At 29.9% G+C, this 27,552-nt stretch overlaps 1 protein-coding gene across 2 annotated transcripts in view; it reads right to left on the bottom strand.

Annotated features, from left to right (window-relative positions):
* The window catches only part of LOC129917929 (putative phosphatidate phosphatase), a 106,523-nt gene extending 79,962 nt beyond the window's left edge, over positions 1-26,561 (bottom strand). The window contains exon 1 of one of the 2 annotated variants that reach the window (XM_055998175.1): positions 26,097-26,561. The gene's annotated coding sequence lies outside the window, so the exon portion shown is untranslated. The remainder of the gene's footprint in view (positions 1-26,096) is intronic. The other variant, XM_055998165.1, reaches the window with a different exon arrangement.
* Between the last annotated feature and the right edge of the window lie 991 nt (positions 26,562-27,552).

The following is a 27,552-nucleotide window of genomic DNA, read 5'->3' as shown; positions in this document are numbered from 1 at the left end:
GAGATGTACGAGACGAGTATTTTTGATTTTTTTATTTAAATCGAGCTTTCGCTAAATTCGGTTCTTTTGCTATAAGGGCTATTGTTTTGTGTAGTTTTTTGAACTATTTATAAAGGTATTGCAGGAATGCAGGGTACTTCCAGTATAACTAGTATAAAAATTCTATTCCAAGATTTTAACTTTTTTAACTTATTCGAAAAATAATAACAAATTTTGTTAAATAACTCTTAGCTATATAGAAACATGAAATTGGCAACACTGATTGCTACCAATAACCTATTAAGGTTGTTAAATCGGAAGAAACATAATATTTCTATTGTGACCAGGCCAACCAGACAATCTACAGTTCAAAGGAAATTAATTGAATTATAGATTTTATTATAAATTGGTATTCAAGTGACAGCTGCTGAGAATAAATTGCAGACTAGTTGCCAGTTGTAGACTGCCAGTCGCGAGGAGGGTGCTCGCTCAGTTGAAAGAAGTCAATTGGAAAAATTGTAAATTAATTGGTGTTGGTTACCAGTAGAGAATTAGCATACATTCCAGTTAAATGAAAACACTGTTGAATGCACAAGCGAAAGGTCGATAAATTTGTAAAAGGTATCTTATAAAAGTGATTATAATGTCTTTTTCATGAAATTAAAAAAAAAAAAAAAAAAATAGATTAATTAAATTGATTTTATAGAAAAATTGTTCTTTCCTTTTTAACCAACTGAAAAATTTAAATAAATTGTTTCACTGGTTTGTATTCACTTGTTCTTATGATTTCAGGTCTTAAAACTATCAGGCAAGTTAAATTCTTTTTAAAGGATAAATTCGTGAAAAAATGTTTAAGGTTTCCATCACAACCAACATTAATGATGATGGAAAAGCCTAAAAAGTTGTTTTTGTCCTACCGACATGTTAGCTTGTTCTACGGTTCGCCTTTGGCACCTGTTCATCAAGCTCTAGTCTAATCTAAACGGTTATGGAAAGGACCCCCGTTGAAATTCTAAACGTATCTATTGAGTATTGACTCGACTTCCTAACACAAAAGGGGTTCCTAAATGTTTGAGGTTTGAGCTTCGAGCTTCAACATAAAAACCTTTACATCATTACCATCTTTTCCCTCTTTTAACATTTAACCCTCTTTTATCATCATATTGAGCTCATAGTTATTGTTATGATATATAGCACTGGCCAACAATTTTCAACTTTTTAAAATTTTCCAGCTCTAGTTAATATTAGAAATATTTAATTTTTCATATTTTGGGAATATTCATAAAAAAATTTTGGGGTTTTCTTTATTTTGAGCAGTTATTAAAATTTTCCAGAAAATTTTTAATTAAACTTAATGTACCAACTTGGGGTCAGTAAAACTAAAAATTACATTCATTTATTTCTAGGAGATCTATTTTTTGAAATATTTTAGTTTTCCACATTTTGGGGGTAGTTTCTTACTAATTTTAAAGTTATGCTTATATTAACTGTTTGTTAACATTTTCCATTTGTTAACATTTCATATCGAATCTAATGCATTTAGGCTCATTAGCCTAAAAATCACATTGGTTGCTTTCTAGGAGCTCTATTTTTTTTTTTTTTGATATTTTCATTTTTCACATTTTGAGAGTTATTTCATACTTTTTTTTACTTTACTTACTTTTTACTTAACCTTGTAACTTTTCAATGATTGCTTTGGAAATTAAAAACAAAACAAAAATATTGATCGCAACAATAAGAAAAAAAACAAGGAAGGCTTTTACCAATATTTATGTAGGTACTTTAAAATTAATTTATAGATCTTTTGTCTCTTGTTGATAGTTAATAGTTAATTGAAAACGCGGTAATTTATTTCAAGATATTTATCTGCTATACATTTATTGTTATCAGTAATTTCTATGACTTCCTACAGCCTAGACTGATGAGCTGTTAATATTTATCTTTAAAGATAAAATTTATATCAAAGCTTAACTAAAAAAAGGAATTTTATTTTTTTGTATTTATAACCGTAAAGCTTTCAGTTATAATTTGAAAAAGAAAAAAAATTGATGGTATCAGCTAGCTCACAACAGGTGGCAGTTTTAAGTTTCTACAAGCATTACCAAAATTTAAATAATCTTACTTTAAAAGCAACCAACGACGGTGTGGCGGCACACATAAAGCTTTTATAATAACAATCCAAAAGTCGTTAGCAGTTAGCTTGTATCACGACATGTATAGCACAGCTTTGAATTGGTTCTTATAAAATTAATTCTATATTTGTGAGAATTAAAGGTGCATGGGTTTTGGTAAGCTCTATTCTTTTTGGTAGCAGCAAATATTTATGAAAAGTTTTCTTTATTTAACGACTTATTGCAAATATGTATTAAGTTAGTTTTCGATTGTTAATCATTTCAAGGTTATTTCCGGCAGATTTTTAGTGAAGTTATTAATTTTTTGAGACAAACACAATAAGGCTATCTAAAATAAAACTAAACAGATTATGGCAATAGTTCTTTGCATTTGTTCATAGTTAAGTTATTGATGAGTGTTTCGGTAGAACAACATATCTATCGATTCTATCTTCATTTGTCTGAGTTATCAGAATTGTTCAAAAAACTTATTCGAACAAGGCAGATACAAAGGAAAGATTTTGGAAAAATTCTTCAATTCTTTCGTAGATAAACTATCGTACCGTAATCATTTACCACACTTTTGAAAATTCATAAATATACCGATGTTTTTGATGATCACATCATAGTGTTAATTTTTTTGACTCAATATTTTTAATGCGGCATTTATATCTTAATTTTTGCTATTGTTTGTTTTTTTTTTTTTTTTTTGTCAAGACTTCGACCACAAAAAGTTAAAGTTCAAAATATTAACCATAGGGGAGGAGGGGGTACATTTGACATTTAGTTTTTAAAGGTCTGTATTTTCGGAAACTGTTAATGTTTTTCAATGTTTTGTTTTGTATATGATTTATCGACTATTCAATATTATACTAACAGTAAATTTGTTTACTTTACAACATTTCAACATTTAAAAAAATTATGTTTTCTAAAAAAAAGTCATTTTGTCAAAAGTGCCCCGGGACCGGGGCACATTTTCTAGAAAGAAGGAGAAAAAACAAAAAACCATAAAATATTTCAAAAAATCCCTCCATTTACCTAAATCTTAATCAAAATTAATCGATGTTGATTTATTTTTAAATAATTTATTTTATATAATATAATTCCCCAAAATCAACGTAAAACTGTGCCCACATTGAAAAAGTCAAAGGTGCGCCGAAGGAGCCTCATAACTGTTTTTCTTTTTTTTTCAATAACTAATACTATTTTTTAACAAAGCTGGTTTTAATTTACTTAACTTTAAGCAAAGTGCTATCAAAATATTGATTCACTATTAAAAAATTTTTTTTATTAGTTTCTGAAATCGCTTACATACTGGTGGTCAAAAATTAGATCAGATATACAGAAAACAAGAAAACACGTGGTACTCCGTGAAAAGTTAATGAAAGACTGCGAAATTTCACAAAATTTCTTTTAACCAAATTAAGCTTCATTCTTCATCCAAACTTTTGTTTATTAAGGACACGATCATACCGAAAAACGCAAAGTCAAATGTGCACCAGTGTCAAATGTACCCCCGCTTACCCTACCTCCACCGCTAATTTGTTGAAATAGCTGAATTAATTTTGATATTTATATTTAAAGACAATTTAATTTATTTTATTAGTGATGTTGAAGAAGAATTATTGCATTTCTTTTGTTGCAGTGATGTACATAGCTGATCTTCGGACTTGTTTTGTCTATACTTTAAAATCAAAACCATCACATGTTATGAAAAACGAAGTACAATCTATTTTTTGTCACGGTCAACTGCAGTGGTACACCAACGGCGTTCTTTTCCTTCGGTACGTTTGAGGTTATGGTCTATTTGGTAGCTTCTCATTAAATAATAAAACTTAGGTTGGCGACTATTTCATGGTTAAAAGAACAGTACCTACGTAAACAAACGCAGGTTTCACAGTACAATGATTTTTATTACATTTACTTATGTCGTTCTATTATGACATGAGTCACACTACGGTAATTTATAGATCGACACATTTCAAGCGTCATCTATCAAAAATAATTTCTTTTGAAAAAAATAATTTGCTCAATATCATGTTTTCAGTTTTGACTACCTATTATTGAGCAATATAAAAAATAACAAAAACTATAAGTTCCTCGAAATTGAAAATACATTTTTTGGCTGGAATGGAAGAAAATTTGAGTTTTTAGTTTAACCAAACACTTCAGCAAATACTAAGTTCTGGAAAACAAAAAGTGACGAAAGACGATCGTTGGATCCATGTCCGTCAAGTTAGCATTACCATTTTCGAATTTCGAAAATCTAATGATGCAGTTAATTGTCGTGAATTTGTCGTGAAAGAAAAAAATTTGTCACGCCCGTTTTTTTAAAAATAACCCCTGGTAGTGCTAACTTGATAGTCAAGTTAGCACTACCACCCCTCAAAATGTCTCAAAACGAATTTTAAAACGACATTTAATTGCATACTCAGTATGCAATTAATTGTCGTGATTTTGTCATAGAAAAGTGGCATACTCAAAAAAAAAAATTAAAAATTTTTTTTAAAAAATAACCCCTGGTAGTGCTTACTTGACAGTCAAGTTAGCACTACCACCCCTCCAAAATCTTAATACGAGCTTTAACTGGAAAAAAAAGTATGCCAATAATTGTCGTGTTTTTGTCGTAGACAGATGGCATTAAAAAAAAATTTGTCGCGTCATTATTTTGGAAACTAGGCCCCCTTAACTGAATTTCATATAACTACCTTTACAAAGGGATTTTTTTTTCAAAATGCCTAATTGCTATAAATTTTTCCATAATCTACTGTCCCTCGATGATTTTTAGAATATTATGAAAAATAAAAATTTTTCCCATCCTTATTTTACAAATAATGCCAAATTAAGTTAATTACCCAAACCTAGCACTTCCATATAAAAAATGAAATACGAAAACCTAGCACTACCATATGAAAACTTTTTGTTTATGGCACTTTTTGATGAAAATTTGTTATAAACAATTGTCGTAAACCGTCTACTATCAAATTCAGTTATAAAAAAATTTGTCGCGTCCTTACTTTAGCAACCAGACCCCCTTAACTGAGGCAACTAAAATCAGAAAATTTTTTTTTAATATATAATTTTTTTTTCTTTATTAATGCTTATTTCCTATAAATTTTGCCATAATCTATCGTAACTCGACGACTTTCAACAAATTATGCCAAAAAATAATTTACGATAGATTATGGCAAAATTTATAGGAAATAAGCATTAATAAAGAAAAAAAAAATCAAAATTAAAAAAAAAAAATTCTTATTTTAGTTGCCTCAGTTAAGGGGGTCTGGTTGCTAAAGTAAGGACGCGACAAATTTTTTTATGGCTGAATTTGATAGTAGACGGTTTACGACAATTGTTTATAACAAATTTTCATCAAAAAGTGCCATAAACAAAAAGTTTTCATATGGTAGTGCTAGGTTTTCGTATTTCATTTTTAATATGGAAGTGCTAGGTTTGGGTAATTCACTTAATTTGGCATTATTTGTAAAATAAGGATGGGAAAATTTTTTATTTTGCATAATCTTCTAAAAATCATCGAGGGACAGTAGATTATGGAAAAATTTATAGCAATTAGGCATTTTGAAAAAAAGAAAAATTTATAGCAATTAGGCATTTTGAAAAAAAAAAAATCCCTTTGTAAAGGTAGTTATATGAAATTCAGTTAAGGGGGCCTAGTTTCCAAAATAATGACGCGACAATTTTTTTTTTAATGCCATCTGTCTACGACAAAAACACGACAATTATTGGCATACTTTTTTTTCCAGTTAAAGCTCGTATTAAGATTTTGGAGGAGTGGTAGTGCTAACTTGACTGTCAAGTTAGCACTACCAGGGGTTATTTTAAAAAAAAAATTTTAATTTTTTTTTTTTTGAGTATGCCACTTTTCTACGACAAAATCACGACAATTAATTGCATACTCAGTTTTCGTTTTAAAATTCGTTTTGAGACATTTTGAGGGGTGGTAGTGCTAACTTGACTATCAAGTTAGCACTGCCAGGGGTTATTTTTAAAAAAACGGGCGTGACAAATTTTTTTCTTTCACGACAAATTTACGACAAATTCACGACAATTAACTGCATCATTAGATTTTCGAAATTCGAAAATGGTAATGCTAACTTGACCAAGCCCCTCATTAAGTTTTAAGTCGATGTTAAGAAATACGAAAAGGAAAAGATGTTGCTTATCATACAATATTTTCCTTCAGCCTTGCTAACCACAAAAGTAATAAACAGTTTGAACAAACTTGCAAAAAACTTTTCCACTGCTTACCTCCAAATCACCCAACTTGAGGATTATCTACGAGTGCGTTTATCCAAAGAAGAAATAAATTCGGTAGAAATAATTTTAACGTTCCAAACTGCGCTTAAGAGATCTCTAAGGCCGAAGTCTAAAATTTTCAAGAAATCTAATATAGGTATAGCTGACGAAAGTTTTATTCAAAACCTTGTCATCAGAAATTCGATCGCTTTATTGTGTCTTGTCAGGATTTGGTGTTCGCTTAAGAAATTGGAAAAATTGCTGCTTTGTAATAATTCGAATATATGCAGCGATCGAAACGACAGAAGATTCCTGCTGGTTGATACACATAGTTGATCCAATACTTTCTTACCTAATCTAATAAAACAGTTTTTTTTTTCTCAAAAATTCACTACAAGCTTTCAAAGGTCAAAGTACATGCTTACGTCAATTATAGGCGTCGATTCACATAACAAATATGGTCAGCGAGTGACTATTGAAAGGTGTATCTCTGGAGGCAGTCAAGAAATTGGTGAATCGTAACAGAGCTGTATGAGGCATTAGGTCTAACCGCAAACAAGAAAGGAGACACAGTATAAAACGCTTATAATTTCGACAAAAACAAACATTTCTGGTAGGTAAATCCCGTACAATTTTCAAAAGCCAAACCGAAGAAACAAGAAACACAAGATGACCTAAAAGACGTTCTTCGAACAACTTCTTCTGAGCGGATTTCAGTTGAGGTTAGGAATGTTGAGGTTTTTTGACAGTTGATTAAGTTGACAGTTGATTAAGTTGCCGTCACACTATGATCAGTTTAGTTCCATTGTGATACCCTGGGGATTATGAAATTCATATAGATTTAGATGAAGTTTGGTATTCTCCATTTTTTAGTAAAAAAAAGTTAAGAAACCATTACTATTTAGAGCGTTTCATTATCTTCCTTATTGCGACTCACAGTTTTTTTTATTTAACTTAAAATTTATTCAAGCTTCTGCTTTTAATCTTCTTATAAACAATTTAAATTTATTGCTACTTAATAAATAACTATTCAATATTTGAATGTTGAATCACTGTCAGCATTCTGCATGCAATCTTACTTAATACACAAATGACAATGAACTATTCGCTTGACAGTCAATCCAAACTCAGGATTTTCTTAACTATAAAAACTGTTTGTAATGAGAATAAATTTGCATATTCTTACTCGTATCTATACATTAGCTCACATATGTATATGAAAATATACATATATTTATTCACAAACAGCAGTATCAACTTAACGGTGTGGTTTCAAAAAAAAAAAACTGATATCCCGAGTAAACATCAAAATTGCCCATAAAAATCCCACATGCTAATTGGTATTGCCTTTGCTGCAAATTGAGGCATTTTGTTTACACGCTTACGAGTGTTTGCTTAAACAAGCACTACTGACTGGCTGCTCTGGGACTTTACACTGCGGTGTCACTTTAGTAGTTCAATTTTCTTTAGCAAAATCCTGAGAGCACGTGCGAACTATGACTGCTCTGTCAACATGGTTGCGAAAAAGCAAACAACAAAGTCTTGGCAAAACCGCAAAAGTGACAGATCCCAAAATGAAAATTTGCAATTTTGTTTCTGGCCTTATGTGTCAACGAGAACGCTCTTATAATGTTAAGGGCCGCGATCGTGAGTATTGTGCGCTATGAAAAACAACTAGACATAGTGCAAGGGTATTTTTCAATCTTTAAAAAACTTTACGACTCTTGACGGCACGAAACGCCAGAGACCAAGAGACAATTCAGTTTTATCAAGAGATACGTATATATGGCGTCTATGACGATAAGCATCTCTTAGACATAGACTCTGCCAACAGTTGAACCATGGCGGAGGAGTATCATTAGGTACAACACCATACATGCCGCCAGCAGCGTCGGTGGTGATGGTTTTTGCGTGGGAATTTGTGGTGGAGAATATTGTGCGTAGCGTATGAATTCGTTCAAGTTCATGGGCATTGATGGAGACTATATAGTCAAGGTCTTTGGAAATATGTTTTTTTACATAGTTTTATAGGTTGTAAAATTCCTTTTATACAGGAATTTCAATGCAAAGGTGCAGCGCAATGGTATGAAGGAATATTTTAATGAACCAACAGCGACCGGTCGGAATTTGATTACATTTACATTTATTCAAACCGCTCAATCAAATACACATAAAAAAAAAACACTTCAATCGAATTAATTATGATAATAATGAGCAAGAATAATGAATTTAAGTCTAGGTACCTATAACAATTAGTTTCTTTAAGCAAAAAAGGCAATGTTAATGTTCAATACAGTGAAGGATAAATAAAAGGAACTTTGATGATAGTTGAAGTTTGTAAGCGACAAAAATAAGAAGGTTAAATCAAGACTGAAGAATGAACAGTTTTACCCCTTAAAAAATTGTGGTTTTCACAGAACGGAACACTCACTAGGAACTTAACATTTTTGATAAATATCATTGTTTTTGTTGTTGTAAAAATCCACCAAATTAACAAAGTTACTTTTATTTATCATAATTTTTGAGAGGAAGTTACATCATTATCATACGCGATTCATAAAGTTTTATATTTAAACCGATCCCATCACGATCCCACTATATGACTGATGGATCAAATCGAGCACATCAATTGTTTGGCTGTTGACAGTAGTGATGGGAAGTATCAAAAAAAAACTATCAAACTATCGATAGTTGTAAAATATTCATTCATTCGATAGTTTTAAATCATTCATTCATTTAGTTACTATTTTCACTCGAATAGTTTTTTCATTTGATAGTTTAGTTACTATTTTCATTCGAATGTTTTTTTTTATACGATAGTTTTGTCATTAAAATAGTTGTTGACAGTAGTGATGGGAAGTATCAAAAAAAAACTATCAAACTATCGATAGTTGTAAAATATTCATTCATTCGATAGTTTTAAATCATTCATTCATTTAGTTACTATTTTCACTCGAATAGTTTTTTCATTTGATAGTTTAGTTACTATTTTCATTCGAATGTTTTTTTTTATACGATAGTTTTGTCATTAAAAAAGTTTTTTTTTATTTGATAGTATTTTCTTTTGGACATTATTCTCATTTGATAGTTTTTTCATTCGTATACACTTAGGAGCAAAAAAATGGAATCAAACTTTTCGTTCTGTAAAAACGATAATAGTTCAGGATGTAATTGACATACATGAATGTTAATTGCACCATTAAAAAGCTTGAAACAAAAGCTTTAAATCAATACTAGAAACTTAAAAAAACCTATTCACTTTATAAAGATCCAATCAACATAAATGAAGCATGTATGGAAAAAAAGACTGAAACTGAAACAGAGAGTATCTGGAAAATTTAAAATTTTAAAAAAATTAAGTGCAATTTATTGACAGATAACGTCAATAGTAACGTAAGGAAAAAAAGACTGAAATTGAAGCAGAGAGTATCAAGAAAATTTAACATTTAGAAAAAAATGAAGTGCAATTTATTGACAGATAGCTATGATACTATCGTATCGTATAAGTTTTCACCAACAGTTAAAAGTAAAAATTTCAAGCTTTTAAATGAGACCATAAAACTTGAAGAAACATTATTTTATCCATTGCAATTTTTGTTTTTAATACAAATGATTTTTTTGATTCCGTTTTTTTGCTTTTAAGTGTAGTTTTTCTATACGATAGGTAGTTTTTTCATTCAAATAGTTTTCTTAAACGATAGTTTTTTCTTTTGAAACGATAGTTTTTTCATTTGAATGGTTTTCCTAAGCGATAGTTTTTTTCATTTGAATAGTTTTTTAATACGATAGTTTTTAAATTCAAATAGTTTTCTTAGGCGATAGTTTTTTCATTCAAATAGTTTTCTTAAACGAGTTTTTTCATTCAAATAGTTTTCTTAAACGATAGTTTTTTCATTTGAATAGTTTTTTTATACGATAGTTTTTATTCGATAGTTTGTTCGATAGTTTTTAGTTCCCATCACTAGTTGACAGTCGTCACTTTAATTATGTAAATTTGACGCACACTAGGTGTCATGCATTGTTTTTTTTATTTTAATAGGTTTCGCCAATTTGTTTGGTACAAAAAAAAAAAAACAGTAAACGTATTCGTATGTATAAATTACTTTAAAATTAATAAAGCACAGTGTCTTAAAAAAATTACTCAAATGCAGTGAGTTGTGTTTTTGAATTTTAAGTAAATGAGAACTGCTTGAACTTTTGCTGTTGCAAAATTCACGACAATAAATATGAACATTTAATTTCTTTTATTCGCAGAACAACAACAAATTTTATCATATTATTAGTCCAGCCAAATAAGTGTTCAAACTCGGAATGAATTTTTATATTTTTTTTTTTTTCAAAACCTTGTTTTGGCTTTCTATAACTTATCTAAAAAGTCTAGAAAAATCTCATGTCTGCAATTTGTGATTTTCAAAGTTGCCGTAACATAACTTTTGAAGGGTTTTCGGCAATAAGTTCGCTACAATAGGTACTTTTATAAAACCATAGTCTATTTTTGTGTATTTTGAAAATCTTCATCTCAAGGTTCGATCTTGAAGGCTAAAACAAAGATTTTGAGCACTCATTTCGAATGATAAATTAACTAATTTCGTATACAATTTGACATTCGAAATAAAATATTTTACGAAATTATCTCATAGGCTGTAATAAAAACAGGCTATTATAAAAAGTATTTTTAAATTTTTGATTCTTATTTTAAAGAATTTTGTTCTTACGTTTATTTATTAACACTTAATATTGATTTGGGTGTTTTGGCTACTGGGCCAAAGTTGTTATTCGCATCATTTAAACTATGTCAACGTACGCTGTGGCGTATACGTTTTTTTACTTTTTTGTATCGTTTTCTTTTTTTTTAACATGATACCTAATACCAAACTATTCGTGACTGACTGGTTTTAATTTGAAAGAAAAATGCGAGGTAACAACAAAAACAAGCACAAAATAAAAAAAAGACCATTAAACTGCAATTGATAATATAATTTCCAAAACTCAAATTTTGCAAAAATACTTTGCGATATTAATGGTATTTCAAAATTATGTAAAAACCCGATTAAAATTTAAGTAAATTTTCGGTGTCCCGTTTAATAATTTTTGACTCATACCATTCCAACTTTTCAAAGATTAAGTTTTCTTTGAAATTTGTGTTATTTCAGTTTGTTTTTCTCGTACCCGTTCAAAACGAGTTCGGTTAGAATTCGAAAAAATTTACTTCTATAAAAATTTTGAAAAATGTTTACATAAATACGGTGGAGTTTTTAATTTTTTGTATCTAATACTGATCTTAAATAGATATATCTGTGCTGTTTGACATAAACCATTAAAACTGTGCATTTGAAAAAAGTCATTAAGGACTAATTCTTCTATACTTTTTAACTTTATTCGTGCGACCCAGTCGTGCATTTTATTTAATTCGTAACCCACCTTGCTACAATTTAGTTAACAGTTCCCCGCTTGAATAAAACTCAATTTTCTAACTTTTAATTTTTAAGCCCAGAACAAAATTTGTATAATTTAACTCTGGTAAATTACATAATAACTTATCCTTTTATTTCAATTCACAAAAAGATATACAAAATTTTCAAAGTTGAACTCAGAACAAAAGCTTAGGTATACGATTTGAGTTCAATAAAACAGGGTTCTGCGGTACAAAAAAAAAAACATTTATTCAAATAAGGGTTATTTGTTGTTTTTTTCAATTGTTTTTGCAACAATTACCTAGTGACAGATAGTAGAAAATCCATCACCGATAAAATAATCGCATATTTGGTACTTTTTTTTATAAGTTCTTATTTAAACAAATTTCTTAATTTGAAAAGCAATAACGTAATATCAAAACTTCAGTTAGATTCATTATAAAATCATGTTTGTAAAAATATTCTAGCTAAACGTGGTATGAATATGAACTTGAATTGCCTCTTCTGTTATGATTACCTTTTTTCGAAGAACATAAATTTCAATAGAAGCAAAATACAGAAAAAACCATCAATCTTTTTTAAATTAATCACTTATCAATAAGATACTCGCACAGACATTGAACATTATTGAGTTAAAATCAAATGATGGATTGCGGTACGAATTATCGAGAGTGCTTGCTTGCACTCAACTTGATCGTGTACAAAATATGTCAATAAATATTAAATGTTTACGCTTACATAGGTTATATAGGATTGCTTGCAACAGCATTCCATCAGACTTATAAAGGCATGCAATCAAACAAGATAGATGATGTAAAGTGATTTTCTGTACCTATCTTAACTTACTTTTTAAAGTGAAATTTGATATTACATTATTTTGTACCTAAATGGACTTGTATTTAGATTATGAAATAGTAAATGACTAAATATGTAGATAACTATTTGTGAAGTTACATTTTATAGGAAATCGTTATCAGTGCTGAAAGCAAACATCAAAAATACCCGCAAATAGAATTTTTAAAAGACATTATTTTTTTGCGGAAGTGAAATTCAGGAATTGTACCAGACTTTTTTAACATTTATAAACTCAGGGCAGTTCTACAATAGAACTCCTTGAGAAAAGCTTTTTTGTTTACGTTCCATTGTTGTCAGTTATTTAAAATTTTGAAATTGTAAACCACATTGTCCCTTCTCTTCTTCAATGCCCCACCTTAGTCCAACAGTTTTGACTAACACGGAATTTCTTTGTTAAATTTAACCTATCGAAAAATATTTATTATCAAATCAATTGATTGATAAGATATCACATGATTGTTTATTTTTTTTTTAACAAGTAACCGCTTCAAAAAAAAATTGATAAACCCTTCTGTTTCCAGTCATGTTTATTGGTTACGAAATTATTTCTTTAGAATTTTTAATGAATTCACCAAGAAGTATTTAAAAAACCATGAAGTTTCAAAGAACTCTATCAAATCTAATTTTTATTTTGCAGGTGTACTCAAACTCATACATATAGCGGTGGTGGTAGTGTACTGGAATGACAAATTGTCATTGAATAAAACTGTCAATCAACCAGGTATCATTAGCGATTGCACCTGCTTCTCTGGCTTTGATGTGATAGAAGAACGACGACAACGACATTGACAACAGCTAAAACAACGACAACGACATTGATGAAGACAATATCCTATCAAGAGGCAACGACTTCGACAGCATCATCATTAAATTGCAAAAAAAAAAAAAAAAAAAACTTCAACTCTAACTTGAAGTTTCCATCCACTTTTTCAATCTACCAAACGTAATTGCAAGGCAATGCAACATACTATCCATCCAAAACCCATATAAACATGAAAGACTACTCTATACTCTCTATGGTCCTGCAAGAGACATGGTAGACTTGTTGTACATAGAGCCTAGCTAGTGTGTTGTGGAGGGGTCTTCAAGAGCTGCCTCTTAGACACGACACAACACAATGCATAGCATAACTTCAGTGCCATTGCCATGTCTCTTGGTTATTCTCCAAGTAGTATCTGATAGGTTTTTTTTTCCTATCTTTTTTTTTGACTAGTGAGTAGTGGAAGAGCCTGATATCGCAATTTTCCCACCTCTTGGAGTTTGATACTTTGCATTCAGTTGGAATGGTGGGGTCTCTGGAAAATAACAACAACAACAAAACAAAAAATTAATCTTTTTGGAGGGAGATACAAAAGTTGTGTTGTTTTTTTATTTGTTTTGAAAATAGAAAAAGTAGAAACTCACAGACAGGTGGAGTCTGGCGTCTAAGTGGTTATTTTTTTTTGTTGATTTTGAGTAGATTTTTTGGGGAGAGCCACAATCCATAAAGTATCATGCATCGCAAATGAAAAATAGTAAAGATAAATGACTTTCAATAGGATTTATATTTCATCGATTTGAAAAATGTTTTCAACAGTTTTGATGGCGCCATTTAATCAGAAAATATTAATTTTTAAAGAAAAAAAAAATAAAAGACATTTTGACGATAATTTTTTTACGCTATGGGTGAGCGCGTATTTTATTAATCGAATTTTGGGTAATAAACAATGCAGTCTTATCGGGACTTATTTTTAAAAAATTATTGTTGGATCTTGAACTGAGTGTAGTATAGTTTTTTTTTTGTTTTGTTAAATTGAATCATGCAATAACGATGACTGACTATATCGGGTGTGTCAGTTTTTTTTGTATTATTAATTTTAATCAGTAAAGTAAATTGATTAATGAAATGGGCTTTGAAGGTGTGTTTTTTTTTTTTTTTGATAAAGTGTTACAAAAATGAATGGAATATTTATTTTAGGAAATAATGTAGGTTGAACTATGTGTCAACATTATAAAGTTAGGAAATATTTTTATGGTGATGTGTCGGTTGCTTGGAAATTGTATCAAAACAAAATCTTAATGCAGATAGCTTTACCAAAACAACACGAGTAATGTCATATCATAAAGATCAAGAATAGGTAGCCTAGACAACATAAGGAAACAATGATATTGCTCGACGGATAAACTTAGTGTTATTATGCACCCCTTAAAAAGTTCTTAGACTGGCTGACTGGCCAGTTTTTCTGTATGTAATCTTAAATTAGGCTTTTAAAGTTAAACTTTCATTTAGAAAGAATAGGATTCATCTGAGGAGAGAACAATTTTTTTCGAAAATCATTATTAACGGTAGATACATGCGAGCCATAGAAAACCAATTATTTTTTTTTTAATCTGATTTTCTGCCAATTTAGGTACTTATTCAACTTCAACCAATTTTTTTTATGTAAAAGCATTTATATAATTTTAATATAAATCAGAAATACAATTTTGAAAAAAAAAAATATTTCTAAAATCAAATTTTCGAAAACGATACATTGAGTTTTTTTGAAAATTTTGCTTTAGGTAAGTATTACTTAATTTGTGCATTTGTACGCCATACCAATTTTGTTTTGAAATTTTTTATCAAAAAAAAGAGGTTGTCTTTAAAGCCGGTTTACGGACGATGATTTTACGTGATAACGTCGTAAGAAAACAGGTTGTGTCTTGTGTGCTTTTAAAATGAGCCATTTGAAGGGTTTATTTATTTCAAACAATCATAATTTACAAGAAAAAGCTAAAAAAAAATACCTTTTTTCTTTTCTCATTATATTAATTTTTTTTATTTTAAAATTTCACAAAAAAAATTATACCATTAAAAAGCCAAATATTTCTTCTAAATAATAAAACCATTTTTAAATTATTACAATGAGCAAAAAGTATTAAAATAATTTATTTATAACAATCATTTTCATCAAAAAAAGCAAAGAAAACATGTAAATTTATCTTCTCACGCTATTAAATCCATTTTTTTTAACAATCTATAAAAATTTTTACACCATCTGAAAGCTTATTGTCTTAGCTAAAAATATATATATAGATCAAGTCTATGAGACATCTACAAAAAGACCTAGAATTTTTTAAACTCGATGAGATTTCATCAAAAAAAGCAAAAAAACATTTATTTTTATGTTCTCATGCTATTAAATGAATTTTTTCCCTAACAACCTATAAAAAAATTTATACCATGTGAAAGCTTATTGTTTCACCTTTCAAATGACGTATCAATCTCATTTCAAAGATGCCTACAAGAGAAGTTACAAGTTTTTTAAGTCAACCATGTGGAATTTCCAGACTGAGATTACGGTACTTCCCACACTGGTGGCTGTTCATGGCGCAACAGATCTCCACTGGTGGTATGATGTTTTTGGCAAGTTTCTTGATTTAACATTGTGTGGCTTGTAGTTAGTCTAGTGATATACCAATTGAAAGGTAATTGTATCAGGATGTTCATAAATGTTTTATCAAATTTCTATCTGCTCTTGGTAAAAAGTTATAACCTGTTGAATTCTAAAATTTTATTTTACCGTTATCTCAAAATTGCGTTTACGAAAATGATTGAAATTTCGCACACATATAGTTGTAGTCATGGTCTATTGTTACTCCATATATAATATTCCTCTATCTATTAAAGAATAAAAGGTAAAAACAAAAAACGATGAAAATCGGTTAAAAACGGCCAAAAAACCTGTTTTTTTAAAACTTATTTTTCTCCGTATTCAGTCAAAACTCTTTTAACGATTCCAATTTTTTGCACATGTATGCGCATTTATCAGCCCTACATGTTCCATATAACTTTTTTTTAAAGGCTCAAAAAAAAAAAGCTAATCAAAAACTACCCAAAAATACCCCTAAAAAAGTAGGTATTTTTCAAAAATTCATATTTCGAAACGCAGTGTTGGAAAAAAATCCGTATGAGAAGCCTAATTTTTTTTCCTTCATCTTTCACCTGGCACCTTTAGAATTGTCAAAAAAAAATTCCCCTACCCATAATCAACATTTTGTCATACCCACAACACCTGATCAACGTTCAAACAAAACGCTATAGCGGAGTTCCAGAATTTTTTAGAATTTTTTCTTAAATGCAGTTATCCTTAAATCAGTCTCTTCTATCAATAACAAAAAGAATCAACTCTCTACGACCACGCGTTTAGATTTTAGCCCAAATTTCATCTTTCCGTTTTACCCCTGTTTACCCTATTAAATGACGGAATTTTTAAAAATCCTTCATTTGGATTAGGCTTTAGATTATTATCTTTCAAATAAGCTTTAGGAGATGTTTGTATCTCTAATAGTTTATTTTTAATTTTGAATTTAAATTTTTTGCCGCACGAAAGTGCGAGAGTGTAACGCTAGAAAATGGCGTCACTTTTTTGTGGTGGCTGACATGGTTCATCGATTTATAAGACGTTATCACGTCAAAAATTATTTGTAAAAATTAAGTTTTTAAAAAACGATTTGCTACCAGATGTGGTTTTCGTTCTTTGAAAAATGAATTTAATGTTTTTTTTTTTCATATAAATTTTCTTAATTGCTATATAAAAAACTCTTAAAAATGTTATCAACTTGGACCCTAAGAGCAAGTTCATGCAACTCAGTCGTGCATTTTATTTTGTAACTTTTTGGTATTTTTAACCCACTTTCAAAAAGGAGGAGGTTATCAATTCGTCTGTATTTTTTATCGTTAATTTCGTTCACAGTTTTTCAGTTGATAGTTTTTCTTTGATCTTTCCATTTAAAATGAAATGAAGTATACTTAGGGTACCTTGGTTGCTATCGATCAGCAGCGTCATAAAAGGTGAGACAAAACTTTAAAAATTATCTTTGATGCGGAAGTGAAAGGTGTTAAGAATTAGCACATCAATACCACATAGATTTTTTCATGAATATATTTAAAACTCAAAAATTATCTGTTTTTGAGGGATTGTATTAACTAAAAGTTGCATCAATAAGTCATTTTTTTTTTTACTTTTTAAAAATATTATTATGTGATTAAATTTAATGGCAAAATAAAGAGAACTTCTTAAAGTATAATCGAAAGGAATGTTTCAGGTTCTGAAACAAGAAAAATAAGCTATCAGTTTGTTAGAACCGTATCTCGTCGGCTAGCAGTCTCTTATCGGGCTCCAAGAAAATCCTTGATTTCGATTCGTAACTAGGAAAAAGCAAATTCAAATTTGCAAAGGTGCTTCTTTCTTGGACAAAACAGAAATGAAGTGAAGTCCTTTCTTAGTGATGAAACGAAATTCAATATAGGTAAAAGATAAGTTGTGGTGGGATATCTTACGTTCGTAGACACCAAAGCTCCACGCTCACCAAAGCATGGTTCAATGAACAAAGAGTCATGGTTATGAATTGGCGCCCGCAGTCACTAGATTTGAAAATCAGACTTCAATAAATTGTACAAGCTATTACTTCTATTGGTTCTTCATAACAGACAAGTTAATAAGAACACCAGCAAGAAAGTTAGTTAAAGCAAAAAGTATTCGAAATTTACGACATTTTTACGATTAAACATTAAGGCCGGAACTACATAAGAAATTTTAATTGAGCAAAAAAAAGGCTCCGTGAAGCCAGAACTGCGACCTCAAAATTTTTGAACCAAATTTGTCTAATTCGTTTGTCCACCGTTTGTCCATGTTTGTCCACCCAAAATTTTCGTTTGTCCACCCTTCAAAAAAATTTTAGAGCAAATTCTTTTTTTTTATAGGAAGTCTGAAAAATGAAAAATCGTCTAAAACGCTCAAATTTTGAGATAGACGTATAAAACCAACTGCAATCATTTGTCCACTTCGAGTTCTATATACATACCAAATATTATCGTTTTTTCACCCCCCTTTTAGGAGCAACAAATTTTGCACTGAAAAATTAAAACTCCCCTAAAATCCCCTCGAGGGGACAAACGATTGCAGTTGGTTTTATACGTCTATCTCAAAATTTGAGCTTTTTAGACGATTTTTCATTTTTCAGACTTCCTATAAAAAAAAAAAGAATTTGCTCTAAAATTTTTTTGAAGGGTGGACAAACGAAAATTTTGGGTGGACAAACATGGACAAACGGTGGACAAACGAATTAGACAAATTTGGTTCAAAAATTTTGGCTTCACGGAGCCCAAAAAAAAAGCCATAAAATCCCTTAAAAAATGATTTTGTCTATAAAATTAACATCTATTATTAATTTAAGAATGGTAAACTCACTTTTAAACATGTTAACAATGGTAATATTGGCCGCATAAATGTTTATAGAAGTGTTTATCAATTATCTGTCACTTATTGTGGCACACAAACAGACAAACACATTTACAAAAAAAAATCCTTCACATGAATAATTGTTGTTTATAAAATCAGACACTCATTTTTTGCCACTTTAACTATAATTTAACTATTTTCTTCAATAAAAAACCACAAAAAAACCAAAATTGTTTAAAAATTTCAGCATAATTGCTCAAAAAAAATTAAAATTTACTGACGTTTGTATCGATTTGAAGTTCTCAGCGATTTCTCGCATGAAAGTAAAACATTGCTAGGTTGAACATAAATATTTTTAAGAAACTTAGATTAAACTAAGAAATACATATAGGCTACGTTCGACCTTGCTATGATTCAAATTTATGATCCGTATGAGCAAATGGGCCTAAGACATACATATGTACATATTTATGCAAAACAGAAATTAAATTTCAATTGTTTTGAAAGTTCAAAATTTGACATTTCAAGTTCACCACCATCACAAATCAAACCGTTTTCTTTTTCGCTGTCTTTGCATTACAAGAAATTGGACAACATAATACATCCACAAATAGTAAGGATATATTCATATCAAAAAAAGAACAATTTCTGTAGTATTGACGTCAAATACCACCTGTCCAAAAGTCAAATCATTAGACAACATTGAAAGTTTGACTTCAGTTCGGTTTTATTTTTCAGATTCCTATCTCGTCGATATTGTCTACCAAACACACCAACTTGCAAACGTACTTGCCCTTTACTTCGAACTAAATTCTGCATTGAAAATGAAGGAAATATTTGGAAATCAAACAACTTCAAAGTTAAGGGTTTTGAATTTCAAGCGATACATCAATAAAACGTCTCAAAAAATGTCTTGAAAACAACTTTGTTCATTTTATTCTTCACTTGTATTTCCTTACCACAACTTAAACATAAACTATCACCAACTATCTGATAACTTATTGCCACTACAACGCCACTAGCTTTTAAAATTTTCGATAAAATTTGTTAGAAAACAAGTCTGCAGAACTCACAAATACAAAATAGATGCAAATCGCCCGATAATACTAAGGCCCATTTGCTCATACTAGTCATAAATTCTCATCTTAGCTAGGTCAAACATAACTCTTGTGTTTTACTTAGTTTATTCTAAGTTGCTAAAAAATATTTATGTTTAACCTAGCAATGATTTACTTTCATGATATAAATCGCTGAGAACTTCAAATTCAAAAGTCAAATCAATAGAAACGTCAAATAATTTAAATAGATTTTGAGCAATTTAGCAATTAATATACAACCATATCGTTAAATTTTCAAGTTTGTGTCTTTATCTTGCGGAATAAAAGTGTAAAAAAGTATATTTGAGCCAAAAATAAGTGTTAATTAGTTAAACAAAAATTATTCGTGTGTGTGTGTAAATGTGCTGGTGTGTCAAAATTAGTCAATGAAATATGACAGCAAAATAGTGCCTCATACAAAAAACTGTGGTGTAAATTGTACCATCTGTGGATGGTTTAAGTTAATGAATGTAAGTTTATTTTTATTAAATTGATAATAATTCATGTCCTTTGTACTACCGACATCAATTTTTGAGCGACATTCTTGCTTTTTTCATAAAATAAAAGTGCCTAGGTAGAACATAATAGCTTAAGTTCTACTATTTCTTCCCCCTAAGTTATGTTAAACTTAGAGGAATTTATGACACAGTTTGAAGTTCGTGCAAACCGTAATGTAGAACTTAAGGGTTTATGTTTCACATAAATATTTAAGACTCGTTTCAGCAAATGGGCCTAAATAATTGTCAGACGATTCATAAAATATAAAACAAACGATTTTTTTGCTGTCACTTTGGAGTAAAAAAAAAACTGTCTTCTGTCAACTACTGTCAGCTGTTTCGAATTGGAATAAAAACAAGTACTGCGCATGTAGCCACCAGTATGGCATTCCATAAGAGAGGACAGGTGGTGCAGTGAGCACAGGCAACAAAAAAATACGAGCACTATCACAAAACCAACTTGAACTATCTGGCTGGCAAGAGTAGTGGAGGATGTGTATCTATATATAGAATTCCAATTGACCATGCCCAACAATCGGAGTCACTTTTAACTCGAGAACAGGTCAGGAAGAACGAAGGCACTTGCAGCAGTCTCGTGTTGTCCGTAAGTAAATGTCAACTTAAAGAGGTCAATAAATTTATCCTCATTTAAAGATACACGTATGCAAGTCACACGACCAAAGGAATCGTATTACGATTACGGATATTGGACATGTTTTTTTTTGCATTTCAACTTCCTCCCTTTGGCAATGGACTTATTTCGGTCTCAGATTCACCGAAGGTATATTACATTTCAAGTTCGGAAATTTGAGTCAAAATCTTGTTTCCAATGTGAATGAATGAAATTTCGCGTGTCATTTCGACAGGGGAACATTGACAGCCGAGACGGTGTAATGTTCCCATTTATAATGTAAAAATATATTCAAGTGTTGCCATTGCTTTGGGTCTGGATTGGATGGATTCTCTCTCTGCACTGCACTGGAATACACGAGAACAAACGTTAATTGAATTTTAAGGGATTGCCTTAGCCACTTGAAACATGTTAAGTGACTGAACAAAGGCGGTTTTAATGAAGTTCTTTTCAAATGAGCACTCTACTTGTTTTAAGGTTTTCTTGTTTTTTTTTTGTCAGCTTGTCGTCTGCCTGCGGTGTGTTTTACAACATACCCATTTCATAGTCTTGATGTTTCTTTTCTTGTGGTTTGGATCATGTAATTACTGCCAATTATGTTTTAGTTTATCTTTTTTGGACTTGTTTTTTTTTTGTTTTTTGTCTTTTTGTTGATTCTGTTTTTATTTAAAAGATCCATATCCAAATGTGTAAAACCAGTTTACCATTTACAAAAATAAGTACACTAATGAAATATCAAATAAATGACCTTGGTAATCTTTTATTGCAGAAAAATGAGTTTCCAAATGAAACGATCAGCAGGTAATTATAATGATTTCATTTATCTACATTATTTTGGACGTGTTTATTTATGGAGAAATTTTATTTTTAGAAAATTAATAGAAAAAAAAATGATTTAAATAAATGAAGAGCAATTTATTATATATTTTTGGCAAAAGAATCGACAGGTAAACATCATTAACCATTTACTTGCTATAAATACAGTGGAGAAAATACAAGTTTTTGATTAAATTTGATTTCAGGGTCATTTGTTTGTTGAAAAACTAGCTTTTGTTGATTGGATAACACATAGGTCGTTGGTTTGTTTTTATTTTGTGATATTTTTAGATAAATTTGTTGAATAAGCAGACAGAATAAAATTAAACTTATCAAAAAAATGATATTTAAAATGCATATCAAATTCCCAAAACTGAAAAAAGAACTTCGGAGAAAAAAATTTGTTAACAAATGATTTGTAGAAAAAACGAAGTCGAAATAAGTGCGGGTCGCCCAATTCTGTCTGTCCATCTGCCTGTCTCTCTTTGTGTCTGTCTGTTTCTATCTGGAGCTGCAACCTTTACCACTGAATCAATTTACTTTAAAATTTGTAGTAGATTTTTTGAGAAATCCACAGAAGTGAACCAAAATGAACGGTACTTGTATCATGACCAAAATTGAAAAAGTTATATTTCTCAAAAACGATTCTTACTTCAGAAATAAAAAAAAATATATTTTTTAAATTGTAACTAACGGTTCTTGTCATAGAACCGTTTCCTTGTCGGAATTTCTCTAAGGAACACGACCGGTTTCGATGAAAAATATTTATGTACATAAATGTTTTATTAAGCCTCAGGTCAAATTTAGGTAACATTTTCAAAAAAATAATGTTTGGGTTTTTAAAAAAGTTCAAATTCTTTTTTATTTCAAACAATCAATTTTTTTGAAACGGATGAATGAATTTCATGGAAACTTTGTTTTTATTAAATTAATTAATTAATTTTGGTTTTAAAATGTCTAAAATTTCTTTGCTATACAAGAAATTAAATTGTATACTTTGTTTGGAAGGCAAAACTAAATGGTTTTGGAGGAGACGTTTTTGAAACGTTAAACCAAATTTTATAATACTTTTTCAGTTTTTTCGCTTTAAAATTTCTTAAATTTTGTTATGAATTTTCAAAAAGCTTTATTATTCCAAATTCCAATCAAAATCGCCCACAATTAATTGGGGAAAAGGGGTATGGATGGCCGAAAGAGTGGGGTAGGTTTCAAAAATTGTATTTTTTATGATTTCTGTCAAAAATAGACTTGTTAAAGATAGTAAAAAGTCTACAACTTTACTCAAGTAAATTTTGTATACATAGGTATACCTAGGTAACCTCATAAATAGTGAGACAAATTCAAAATTACGATTTTTTTTATTTTTATCTGTCACAAAATAGGTAGTTGAATTTATTTAACAAAACTTGGTTACTTTTTTAAGTTTTTTACCTATTTTTATTGTTTTTTTTTTTCACTAGAATATAATGTTTTGTTTTTGTGACGAATTTGAAAAAATAGCATATTTTCGAATAAAAAAAGCTACCGATTTTTTTTTTTATTTTTGAAAAGTTTTGAATGGAAAAAATATCAAATAATTTGTCAAACCATAACAATACAAGTTTGTTTTCCAATCGTTTGAAACTTAATCTTCCTGGTTTATCTAAATTGTTAACGATATTTATTAATAAAATTTTCAAATAAACTTAAAACTCATCAAATAGTGATAAAAACTTATTATTAACAGCTGCAATAATGTGGTGCTGCAATCAAAAACTGTTTGATGAATAAATCGCTAACTTTGCAGATTTATTTCTCGTCTGAGGTGACGCAGCCAAGAGGAAGGGGACCTCAATCAACTTAGCGTGCGAAACTGGAAACAGCGAGCTAAGGATAGAGCTAGCTGGCGAAGTTTGTTGGTTGAGGCCCAAATCCACAGCTGATTGGATTATAGCCGCCTTACAGCGCTGGTCACCCTAAGTAAGCAAGTAAGTTGCAGATTTATTTCATGTATTTAAAGCTAAATAATTAAGCCTAATTTTAATGATATCGCCCATAGTTATTATAGCGGTAAATTTTCTTAAAAGGTATCATATTTAGAGGTATCCTTCTTCAAAGTAATCCTTTGTTAAGGTATAAGTAGTCAAAGCCAAGAGTACGGTTTTTGGTTGCAGTCTAAAAAAAATCGTAGAAGAGTGAAACAAAAAGAAACTTGAAGCCTTTTTAGGAATAATAATGGTTTTATCAGAAAAAAATGTTCCCGCTTTCTCAAAATAAAAATAAAAACAAAAACAAAATTGGGAAAGTTTTGGTTTTGGGATAATTTTAATGATTTAGCTATTTCATAATTTAAAATAAAAAAATTAGTACTAAAATAGTAGCTCTCATATGTTTTTTTATGATGATACAATCATTTTTCACTGAGATACATATTATCGAAAAACACTAAAAAAAATCACGCATTTTTTTTTGTTCCTTATAGACCGAGAGCCCACAGCTAATTTTGGGAGTGGAGGTATAACCAAAATGTGAGTATGCAGTTTTATTGTCTTATGCGTTCTAATAACGAATTTGAACGTCTGGCAGCCTTAAATCGCGGCTTTATATGGTTTTCGGGGGGTCAAAAAACGCGAGTTTTCCAAATAATGTGAGTAGTCTAAGTAATCAAAAATTTACATTCTGAATATAAGGAATGATGATCTGTCATTTCCCCTAAGCCTGAATACCACAATCTCGGTGATACGACAAATAGAAATTAAGATAAGCTTTTTTAACAAACCATATCAGCCTTCTTCTTAGAGAGTTTTGAATTCAAAATAACAAACAAAAAATTTAAGGAAAAAAGTCTCCAAAACAGAGCCGCTTAAAGAGCTTATATCTTGAGTTTTATTAGTCGCATCGTCTTCAGGCTAAGGAGAAACGTCAGAGTATCAGTAGCTGTTAAAAGAATATTAAATAGTGTGAATTTAGTCTACTTATATGAATTGGAAAACTCACATTTTTCAACCCCCTGAAAACAATATAAGGCCACGATTTAAAGCTGCCAGACTTTTGAATTCAATATTAGAACACATAAGGCTATAAGACTGCATAATCACATTTTGGTTATACCTCCACTCCCAAAATTTGCTGTAGACTATTAAATTTGTTGGGCTAGTGAATTATTTACCTATTCTGAAATATTATTTTTTGTCAAAATATCTTATAAACCGAAGCATATCTACCCAATAATTTAAAATAATTAAGTAATTGTTATTTTTTTATCTATACCTACGCACTCTTTAATAAAGACGACAAATTTTCCAATCATAGAAATTTCTAAGAGCCTGACATTAAAAAAAAGTATAGCTAGGTAGGTAGGTACAAGGTATAAGTACCTATTTACTTTCTCTCAATTATCTAAATTAATAGAGCGCTATCTTGTGCTTTATAAAAATTTTAAATTGCTTTAAATTAAACCAAAGATAGTTATTTACTTCTATGACTATACCTCTTCATTACTATAACAAAACATTCCAATCATGGGCGGCATAAAAAAAAATGATAATAAGCCTATAATTTTATGTTAAAATAAATAGATTTCGCTCATTATAAAATTTTGTCCATCTATCTAGACCACTTGATGCCAAATAAGTGCAAGTGAAAAAAAGACTGGACTCGATTAAAATTATAAATCAAAGTGAATCTCTCTCATTTATCACAAATTACACCCAACTTGTGGCATACTAATATTATAACTACATTTTTATCCAATTTGAAATTTAATTCAAATGGCAACTCTAATAACTTTTCTATCTTTGACACTTCATTGGCACTTGTTCAGCTGTTTTTTCATCATAGTGACGAAGAAAAAACAAAACAAAAGCTATCATTGATCATTCTATCAAGAATAGACACTTTGTCTTTTATTTTAATGAAAAGTGAACTCTATTAATAAATTAAACATTTTTCCTATTCGCATTTTCACTGTCACTCTTGGAATTTATTGCTAAATCGCATTGTTCGCCTTTCTGACTGCGAATGACCCTGCCACACGAACGAGGCCCGACCTGTCTTTTGAAAATCATTGTCATGGCCAAATGCCATCCCATCCCATCTATTACAATAATTGTCTTGGCGCACATTTTCATTACAATTTTCCCCAAAATATCCCAAGATTCTTAAATCGAAAATATAATAGAATATAGGGTAAATTGTAAATTAAAATTTTTATTTAATTCAATCAAGGTGAGAAAAATCAATAAAAACTTATTTGTTTACCAATAAATTAATTCCCGCTCTTTTCTTTCGTGTTTGCTCGCCTCCACACTTTTAAAAAATCTATATTCACAAAATTGAAATGCTATTGAACTGGTTTATTATTATTTATTTTGTGATTTTCAATTTTAAATTATTTCTTTTATTTATCAATCGATGGATAAATAAACAAATAACTTTGCACTTCTTCTCTTCGACACTTCTTGTGTGTTTACTTTTGCGAGAGAGTAAACTTTATTTTTATTCACAATAATTTTGTTTTGCTAATTTTTATAAATCATAACAGTTAAAAAACTGCGTAAAATCAATCGCTTTATGGTGACAAGTCCGGTGGTGGTCAAATATCATAGAGAAATATAATAATACGATCATATACGACAAAAATATTGATATACAACGGCAACGAACCTAGTTCGACATCAAGTAAAACAGACAACACACGTCTTACCTCAACGACAAATCTATGAAAACTGATTGTGCATTTCTTCTAATTTGCTTTTGGTTTATTCTTTGGGGGTTATTTTTGTGGTCTTTGTTTTGTGGTGTTCTTCGGTTCGATATAAATTTTATTTGCCCTCAAACATAATTTTTTTCTTTTTGAAAATGATAGCAAACGAACAGAAAATAGAAGAAAAAACGGCGCGTGCTTGTTGGTTGTTGGGGGAAGTTGGAACTCAGTTGGAACGCAGTTGGATTTGTTATATTTTTGTGCATTTAACATTTTTTCTTTCTTATTAGATTTTTCGTAAACAATAAAAGAGAAATGTCAAAATTTGTTGGCATTGGATATTTAATGTTTGAAGTGGTGCAATCATACTTGTATGATGTGTGTTATGTTATCAACCACAACCACATTATTGTGTAGTGTATTAGTGTAGATAATATTTATGCATAACACAGAGTGAGAGTGCTTACACTCTGTTAAGTTAACATTGGATAATAGGATGATGATGACATGAACACATGATGTTTGTTTTTTAAATTGTAGATAATGTGAAGGACAACAATAGTGTTTTAATTTGTTAGCCAATACTTGCACCGTTTATAAAATAATAAGGCAAGAGTTTGCTAAACAAAAAACGACTTTGACTTAATATTACTTATTTTTTATTTGTTTCAACAAAAATAATGTAATAGGTATTTGATTTTCCATCATCAGACATATTTTTTTTTATTTTGGGGCCTCTGAAAAATTATTTTTGGGGCTTCAAAATAGAGGCCCCTAAAATATAATATGATTTTTTTGGAGCCAAGAATTAATAGGTATTGGGGCCTCTGTTCTGAAGTAATATTCGGAATGCCACCAATAACGTAATGTTTTTATTTTGGGCCCTGATGTTTTGTTGGGGCCCCTGAATTGATATTTAATTTTCCATTTGATTGTTTTGAACCACTGAAGTAATAGCTTTTGAGGATCCTCAAATAATATTTTTGGGCTCCTTAGTAATAGATTTTGGGC

This window comes from Episyrphus balteatus, chromosome 1 (genome assembly GCF_945859705.1).
Source record: "Episyrphus balteatus chromosome 1, idEpiBalt1.1, whole genome shotgun sequence".
In the NCBI taxonomy this organism is placed as follows: domain Eukaryota; kingdom Metazoa; phylum Arthropoda; class Insecta; order Diptera; family Syrphidae; genus Episyrphus; species Episyrphus balteatus.
This window is presented reverse-complemented; position numbering and strand designations above follow the sequence as displayed.